General features: G+C 40.7%; 1 pseudogene; it reads left to right on the top strand.

The window, feature by feature from the left end:
- Positions 1–764: 764 nt before the first annotated feature.
- On the top strand, positions 765–6,838 carry LOC122229471 (annotated as a pseudogene).
- The last annotated feature ends 2,060 nt before the right edge of the window (positions 6,839–8,898 follow it).

The raw sequence follows: 8,898 nt of genomic DNA, 5'->3' as shown, positions 1-8,898 counted from the left end.
CCCATCCATTTTTTCTCTCAGTAATCTTTCTGAGGCCTGCCTGAAGGGGAGAGTTCCCATCAGCAATGGGATTGGACCAGGTAGTTCCTGGCTAAGGGTTTTGTTTTGGTTTGGTTTTTGTTTGTTTGCTTGTTTTACTTTCCAGGTAAAATCTCAGCTATAGCTCAAGTAAAATGTGTCTAGCTTCCCTTAGCTGTTGTCCCCAAAAACCCCTTGTATCCTCATCCCTTGGTAGCTGGTTCAACACCCGCCTATGGGGCCTTCTTGAGCCCAGCTATGATGCTCAGGGTTTTCTCTCTTTAAAAAATAAAAATAATTTATTAGAAATCATCACCACCCTTGCCTTTATACACACTGTTTCCCATTATAAACACAATATATGTTAATTGACCTGGAAACACAGAATAAGATAAAGAACAAAATAAAAACAATCTGTGATTTCCCCACTAGAGAAAAATAGAAAACAACACTATTATCTGGAAATGCTGTGAACAGTTGTAGTTAAGAGCTTAGGCTATAGAGTTAGACAAGCATTTTGGTCTTTATCCACACAGCACTGAAAAATCAAATAATCAGATTTATGTTTCAGGGTGATTTGTCTGTTGCAGTATAGACAGGAAAAAATAGATGGGTGAGGTGGTAATATGCGTGGATGTTGAAAGATCAATTAGCAGCCCAAAGTCCAGCTCCAATGGTAGTAATTAAGAATCTATGGGGAAATTACTAATAAGGCAAAGTCTCAAGTTCCTCACATGTATAGGTGAATGGTGCTAGTACCTGTTTGGGGGCTAGTGTGTGCAAATTCCTTAACATAATACCCAGCACATAAGTCTTCACTAAATGCCTAGACATTCTTAATATTTAGTATGCTACCTTGCATTTTTATAACAAAAGCACTTTTTTTTAACATTATTGTCACCTTTTCACATTTTCTTAACAATTCCTTGAAAGCATTATTTGTAGTGGTTGCATAACAGTTTATCCTGCAGATACACCACACATTATAAAATCATTTCCTTACTGCTGGAAATTTAAACTGTTTCCAACTTACACTTGCAATAATGTGGCAATGAATATCAAATACAATTTTTTCTATACCTTTAATTAAAATTAAGATGGATCCTCAGAAACATAACCATAAGGATCAACAGTATGAAAATTTTTGAGTTTCTTAGTATACATTACCAAATTGCTATCCACAGAGGTGGTTGTGTTATTTTCACCATCGAGGTCCACGTTTATACCAACATGGAAGTATTTGTTATCTTACCCTTTCAAGAAACAGCTCTTTGAAGGAATTTGCCAGGGTAACCTTCTGAAGGAAGTTAGAATTTGGCTGAGCACCTATTAAGTGCCATGGTTGAAACATCTTCCCTAATTATGCTCCCAATTATACTCTTACCCTTGTGAGACAAGCTAGCACTGGTCCTATTTCACACCAGGCAGCCTGGGAGCTGAGTTAGGAGAGCGGGGTAGTACCATACTCACTACCACACTCCTGTCGGCCCACTGCCCTCCTTATCCTGTGTCCTAAGTACCTTGAGATGCCTTCCTATGCTTCCCAAAAGTGACCGCCCAGGGTTTGAACTCCCCAAAGAGCATATGACCACACACACAAATTTCTTCTGAAATAAGAAAAATCATACAAATATATATGTGTTGATTAGTTCTATAAGGAAAATTAAGATAGTGCTAAAGAGAGACTAATTCTGATTGGGAACAGGGAGATACTTTCTGAAAAAATGATACTTGTCCTAAACCTGCTTTTTGTCCAAGAGGTTCAAAGACTGTGAGACCATTCAAGGAGTGGGGAAAAGGCCAGTACAGAAAGGAGTAAATGAGCAGTTAGAAATGGGTAAGTGTAAGGTTGTAAAATAAGAAAATTCCAGTTCATATTGGGTCTTGCAGGCCATATTACAGAATCTGGATTTTACCTTAATTGTAGAAGAATGATAATACCAGCTCCAATATATCTAAAGTCTCCTGTCTTATATCTGTAGATTAACAAGGGGGAGAAACAAAAAATTGTGCAAGAAAATACCTGCCTGAGAATAATGCTTCCCCTCGCCCTTACTCAATATGCCACTTCTTAACCTTGAAAAAAGGTAAAGAGAATTCAGTGTTTTACTGGTAAAACTTATTATCAACATCTTGCCAGCAACTATTTAAAATGAGTTCATCTATGCATTCTCTAAAAGAAAACTTTTTCTCTACCCACTGTTAATATGATGTCCCAAGTGGCTTAGTTTCCTGGAATTACTATTAACACCTGCAATAATTTTTAAGTAGCACATCTCTGCTAACAAAACTCCCTTCAAAACTCGGCCTCAGAAACAAACTATATCATTAGTTAAGAAACATTTCCAGAATGCCCACTGTGTATAGAGCACTGAATTTATCTCTTTGAGGCAGGTAAATAAGCTCTTTGCTACAAATTGCTAAAATGCAAGGCCATACATGCAATGAGAGCAACAAGAGAATTTCCCTGCCTTTGCCCATACCTATCTTGAGGGAAAATAATATTAAGTTGCCATAGCGGATCTACTTTTCATTCAGAGAAACACCCTATGGGTCACTGAAAGTATCTCACCACAAAATCAAGTCCCCAAGATCTGTCAGTGGTTCTGACTACAATAGTTCTCCTTGATATGCAGCAGTAATTTCATGAGCCTTCCCTTAGGAATACCCCTCACAGCAGCCACTGGCTCTCTTAGGGTCTCAAAAAGAATTTTGCTGATGTTTTTCATGGTCACAAAAACTTGACATAACCTTCCTACCTCACCTATACTCCAACATGTTGACAGATTCATTGGCTGGACATGCCAAATTATCATAACTCAGGAAGCACGAAATATATGACTAAATGAAGGCAAAGCATACCAAAAATAGCATTCTAATCAGCTTTTAGAGGGGGTGCAGGTCAAAAGATCAGCAAACCTGCTAATGATTCACGTTTCAACATCTTGCCAACAAGACACTTTAATTGACCAATTTCCAGCTGCTCTGCCCAGGAAACACTCCACTCCTAAAGAACAGAACTGAATCTCAGCCACAGTCCTGCATATGTAGGATTAGGAAAGAGCTCTGCATGTGCCTCCTCTTGGTGTAAAACAAATTTAGACCCCCTACAGAATCCTATATGGTTGGAAGAATTGGAAATAAAAATATACTCACAGCCCAACAAGTGGGTAGCAAAATATTGATTCTAGCTTCTTAAAACGAGTAAAATATGTGAACTGGGAAAGAACCATGTGTGGGAGGGAATCATATCTCATAAGATGAAAGAAAATAAAAGAAAAGCAAGTTGAGAGGGAAAAAGCCAGCAGTTCCCTCACCACCAGTTCCCAGGCTGTCAGGTGTCCTGGTGTAGCTGAGCTGGCTGGGGAGCCCAGAAAGCACGCTCAGAGATCCTGCTGCGCTGAACAGTCTCACGCCACAGGTGCGTATTAGATTTAAACAGAGGTCATGTTGTCCAGTGGTGCTGTGCAGGTGCCTGGGATTTCCAGGAGCCTGTGTTCTAAAGCCTGTGGCTTTATATTTCAGGTATCTCAGATCTTATAGAATAGGCACGAAACCTACCTATGTTCTAAGAAAAAGGGTTTTATAAGCCCTGAAAAGGAAATGCAGCCCTAATGGAAGTATGTGCTCTTTGTAAAAGGTGTCGCAGCCTAGAGATGGGAGAAGCCCAGGAGTTGGAGGATGAGACCTTGGGACCTCTAGTCAATTATTCATCTGCTCTGACCCTCAGAGACTCTTAGCTGTTAGCTCGGTGGAGGGCAATGGTGTCTGCCCTGCCTCCTGCTCTGGGCTACTGTGAAAAACAGAAGGTATAAAAGTGCTTCATTAATGTGATATACCACAGAGGGAAGACGTGATGAACCTGAGCCTGGTACTACGTACTTGTGCTACTCTGAGAAGGAGAAATGAACCAAGTAACTAGATCCCAGTCTCTGTATGCTGTCACGGAGGTGGCAGATGAACATAAAACATAACAGCCTTCCCACAGGGCGTAGGCTTGGAGGACAAACGGTTCTTGACATACTGGGTATTTATGGGCACTCAAAATTTTTCCCACGGTCCAAAGATCCTACAATACAGAAAAGACCTAACAACAGGTGAATCTCTAAGATCTTTTGTCTGTTTGGTTGCTTGGTTGCTGTTTTTCCTTCTTTGGTTTTAACCTAAAACAAGATCATTACAGTCTTCCCATAGAGTAGCTTCTATAATTGCAGTAGGCACATGGATTGGCCAGCAAACTTGCTAAAACATAAATCCTGATTCTATACATCTGGAGTGGGCCTGACATTCTATCTTTCTGACAAGTTCCAGGGTCCACAAGTGACACTGGAGGTAGCCAGGTTGGAAAGAATATTGAGAGACACCTTAGGAAGATTTAAGACATCATATACTTTTACTAGAGTAGGAAAAAAAAATTTTTAACTCTAAATCTTGTGGGGATAGTGAAGCCAAGGTTTAGCTCACTTGTCCAGCATCACCACAAGGCAAATCCTTCACCGCCCACAGAATCCACCACATGTCCTCCCTCATATTCTTCCCTCCACCAATCTGGCTATCCCACACTTGGTGCTTTCACCCTTGGGTTTCTTTTCCTGTCTCTGCACACCTTTTGGAAGTAAGGGATGGAGGGAGGTAAGAATATGACTATGGTACATGAAATATATCCTAGCTTTGAATCATGGAATCTCTTAAAAAAGATAGGGAAAGCAATGAGGATGAGTTTCTAGCATGAAAAAAGCTAACTGCATTCTAGCTCTTAACGTACCACAATGGCATTTAACTCAAAGTGATTAGCTCTTTGTTTCCAAGGGTGGTCCCTGGTGCCTAGGCATGCACCAATAGACAAGTCTAGGCCCCATCTCTGCCTGCATTACATCTGAGGGTGGGGGGGACATATTCACTGAAGCACTAGATATCTAACTCACTCATCTCATTAGGACCCTCAGAAGAAAAATCTCTAGATCCAAGGAGGGGGAAAGAGTTTAAGTAAAAATTTTGAAACTGAAGGCAATCATCAACATGTCTTCCACTTGTGGGCTATGTTCCAAAGAAAAAAGGGGGAGAGATACAATTTGCATTGAATCAATTTCAGCTCTGCCCCCAATCACACAGATTTATAAAAGCCACGCTCTAAAAAGCTGCACTAAGAGGCACATGGGTGGCTCAGTCAGTTAAGCATCCGACTTTGACTCAGGTCATGATCTCATGGTTCGTGAGTTTGAGCCCCACATCAGGCTCTCTGCTACCAACACAGAGCCTATTTTAGATCCTCTGTCCTCCCACCAGTCTCTCTCTTCTCTCTGCCTCCCCGCTGCCTCCTCCTCTACATGTGCACATTTTCTCTGTCCCTCTCTCAAAAATAAACATTTAAAAATAAATAAATAAAATAATTAAAAAAATAAAAAGCTGTGAAGTTTCAGTTCTTTTTGATTCCACTTATCCAACCAAAAGCATGAGACTGGGAACAGTTTCTTCACCCCAGCTTTTCTGTCTTACAGAAGTACATCTAGGGCCATGAACTAAACAGAGGGGAAGAGGACTGAAAAAGTAAAAATAATTGCTCTTTTAAAAATCTACTGAAACAGGGTGCTTGGGTGGCTCAGTAGGTCAAGCGTCAGACTGTTGATTTTTGGCTCAGGTCATGATCCAAGTGTCATGGGATCAAGCCCTGTGTCAGGCTTGGTACTGAGCATGCAGCCTGCTTAAGATTCTCTCTCTTGCTCTCTCTCTCTCTCTCTCTCTCTCTCTCTTCTCTCTCTCTCTCTTTCCTCTCTCTCTCTCCCTCTGCGTGTCTCCCCCAGTTGCACACACACACTCTCTCTCTCTAAAAATAAATCTAAAAAAAAGCTATTGAAACAGCAAATACTCCTAAATATACACAGAATCTGCCCTTATAGAGAATTGCTGTGTTTCCACCTACAATTTGATCACGAATGGAGTAGTTGAAGAAATTTTGGCTGTAAATGAGGCTTAACACATACAAGGGAATATTGGTTCCCAAGTGCTTCTATTATGCCAGTAAATACTGAAAAGCAACAGAGAGCTTTCCCCTTCAGTCAGCACTATACTCAATGCCTTTCCTAGTACAAGCATTAAAGTTTCACAAGGAAATCTGCCCACAATGCTGCTAGAACTCCACAGGACTCTCCCGAGGTTATTTGGATTTCATTATTAAAATGTATTTTTAAATACCCTTGCTAAGATCAGAGCTCTTGCAAAATTAAGATTAAAATACCCTAGCTTTGGCCAGTGTCAAAGAGCTACCAATGGATCAGAAAGGGCAGAGGTGGAGGAGACACTGAAGTGACTTAGGACCAGAAGTGGGTACAGAGAATCATTGTGGTGAACGCTGAAGGCATTCCCATCAAGAGCATCATGGAAAATCCCTAGAGGTGCCTGGGTGGCTTAGTCAGTTGAGTGTCCGATTTCGGCTCAGGTCATGATCTCACAGTTCGTGGGTTCGAGCCCCACATCAGGCTCTGTGCTGACCACTTGCTCAGAGCCTGGAGCCTGCTTCAGATTCTGTGTCTCCTTCTCTCTCTTGCCCCTCCCCCGCTCATGCTTTGTCTCACTCTGTTTCTCAAAAATATAAAATAAAAAATGTAAAAAAATTAGAAAAAAAAAGAGCATCATGGACAATCTCACCACCACACATTATGCCAAGCTTATGCAGAACTTCATCTTGAAGACCCAGAGCACCATGTGTGAAATCAAACCCCAGAATGACCTCACCTCCCTTTGAATTTGCAAGAAAAACTAAATTACGGTTGTACCAGGTAAAGACTATTTCCTGATTGTGATTCAGAATCCAAATGAATAAGCTACTCTCTTGGCTCCCCACATCATTCCTTCATTTAATAGCCCCAAGAATAATAATGCTAATCATGTCAAACAATTGGCAGGTGGAAATCATCTTAGAGCCTACTTAGACCAATCCAGTGACCAATCATGGGCTGTAGCTCCACCCACCCCACCCAGAACCATCCCTCTGCTGACCAATCACCCTTGAGTTCTTGGGAGGGCCTTCTTTCCTCACCTCCAGGTTTTAAAGCAAGAGCTTTGACACCCTGCGTCCTTCTGACCTTCACTTCACTTTGTCACCTTTGGAAAAGGCTGTTTTGTCTTTAACTAAAAATAACTGAAGGGGAGCCTAGGTGGCTCAGTCAGTTAAGCATCTGACTTTGGCTCAGGTCATGATCTCACCATTGCCGAGTTCAAGCCTCGTGTCAGGCTCTGGGCTGACAGCTCAGAGCCTGGAGCCTACTTCAGATTCTATGTCTCCCTCTCTCTCTCTCTCTGCCCCTCCCTGCTCTCTCTCTCTCTCTCTCTCTCTCAAAACTAAACATTTTAAAAAATTAAAAAAAAAATGCTAAATAAAATAAAATAAAATAAAATAATTAAATACCCTAGTCTTGTATGTATGGTGACCCCTTTCATTGAGGACTTCTTATATATGGTAAATAATGAGACGGATTTAGGGTCCAGGAAGTTTTTGCTGAGATCTAAACAGCTTCTTTCAGTTCACTGAAGTGCTATTATAGGGACTTGTATGGTACCTAAGAGCTTACAGCATTAATGTCACCTTAAGAATCTAGTCCCCAATCCTGGAAAGCTGCATTCCTTATTTATTAAATCCTATAATAAATAACAAATTGCACTGACCATATTCAGGCAACAGTTTAAGGAACAATGTTAAGTCATTTGCATAACATGAAACCAAAAGAAACGTGCTTTCACATTGCAAAACACGTATGTGGTCAATGAGTCTTGTTTCTCCATGGGTTACCAGGCATTCTAGAATACAAACTAATTTGGATATAAATTTTAAAAAATAAAAAAATAAAAATAAAAAAATAATAAAAAAATAGTCATGAGATGCGGAATGGGGACTATGTCCAGTATGAGCTCCAAAGATAAAGCATTCAGGCTCTACACTCACATGAACCTTCCTGGCAGCAGTCACTGGTCTAGGGAACATTAGCCAAATAGCTTTTGTTACCTCCTCACCCATATGTTCAACCTTCTCAACATACCTCTCCTTTCCCCTAACCTCTAGCCTGTCCTGTTCTTCCTCCTGGCAGGTCTAACAAAACATATTTAGAATCTCCAGGAATCTGGAGAGGGGAGAAGGTGTCCTGGGGTTGGTATTCAATAAGCAGGAAGTTCAAGTGATCTCAGGGTATTCTACGGATATAAAGGGCTGTAAAAGTAGAAAAGTAAGAATGACAGGAATTTCCCAAGAACTATAGATTACCATAACAAAGTACAAAGAGAGCAATACTTCTTTTTAAATTAGGGAACTTATTTTTTTTTTTTTAATTTAAAATTTAGGTCATTCCCAGCAATAGCACTGCCAGGAATTTACCCAAGGGATACAGGAGTACTGATGCATAGGGGCACTTGTACCCCAATGTTTATAGCAGCACTCTTAACAATAGCCAAATTATGGAAAGAGCCTAAATGTCCATCAACTGATGAATGGATAAAGAAATTGTGGTTTATATACACAATGGAATACTACGTGGCAATGAGAAAGAATGAAATATGGCCCTTTGTAGCAACGTGGATGGAACTGGAGAGTGTGATGCTAAGTGAAATAAGCCATACAGAGAAAGACAGATACCATATGTTTTCACTCTTATGTGGATCCTGAGAAACTTAACAGAAACCCATGGGGGAGGGGAAGGAAAAAAAAAAAAAAAAAGGTTAGAGTGGGAGAGAGCCAAAGCATAAGAGACTGTTAAAAACTGAGAACAAACTGAGGGTTGATGGGGGGTGGGAGGGAGGGGAGGGTGGGTGATGGGTATTGAGGGGGGCACCTTTTGGGATGAGCACTGGGTGTTGTATGGAAACCAATTTGACAATAAATTTCATATATTA

This window comes from Panthera leo, chromosome C2 (genome assembly GCF_018350215.1).
Source record: "Panthera leo isolate Ple1 chromosome C2, P.leo_Ple1_pat1.1, whole genome shotgun sequence".
Lineage (NCBI taxonomy): Eukaryota > Metazoa > Chordata > Mammalia > Carnivora > Felidae > Panthera > Panthera leo.
The sequence above is the reverse complement of the archived record's forward strand: the minus strand, read 5'-3'. Positions and strand labels throughout refer to the sequence as shown.